The sequence below is a fragment of the Nannospalax galili genome, unplaced genomic scaffold, assembly GCF_000622305.1.
Source record: "Nannospalax galili isolate Female #2095 unplaced genomic scaffold, S.galili_v1.0 scaffold768, whole genome shotgun sequence".
Taxonomy (NCBI): Eukaryota; Metazoa; Chordata; class Mammalia; order Rodentia; family Spalacidae; genus Nannospalax; species Nannospalax galili.
Window position 1 is genome coordinate 2,545,810 of NW_008360317.1, and position 493 is coordinate 2,546,302.

General features: G+C 36.3%; 1 protein-coding gene across 8 annotated transcripts in view; it reads right to left on the minus strand.

The window, feature by feature from the left end:
- Window positions 1-493, minus strand: part of Pds5b (PDS5 cohesin associated factor B) — a 217,219-nt gene that overhangs the window by 84,893 nt on the left and 131,833 nt on the right. The gene's annotated exons all lie outside the window — the stretch shown is intronic.

Consider the following 493-nt stretch of genomic DNA (forward strand, 5'->3'; position numbering starts at 1 on the left):
CTCCAAATGGATCAAAGACCTCAATGTAAAGCTTGAAACTCTGAAACTGTTAGAAGAAAACATTGGCAAAACCTACAATATTTAGGAAAGAATTTTCTAAACTGAGCATCAGTTGCTCAGGAAACAAGGGCAAGAATTAACAAATGGGACCTCGTTAAACTAAAAAGCTTCTGTGCATCCAAGGAGGCAACCAGGGAAGCAAACAGAAAAACTACAGAATGGGAGAAAATCTTCACCAGCAACACATCTGACAGAGGTTTAATATCCAGAATATATAATGAACTCAAAAAACAGAGAATCAAGACAAGAAGGAACGCAATTAAAAAATGGGCTAAGAAGCTGAACAGAGAATTCTCAAAAGAAGAAGATGGCTATGAAACATCTTTAAAAGATGTTCAACATCACTAATAATCAGGGAAACGCAAATTAAAACCACTTTAAGATTTCACCTTACCCCAGTCAGACTGGCTAAGATCAAGAGAACAAATGATAC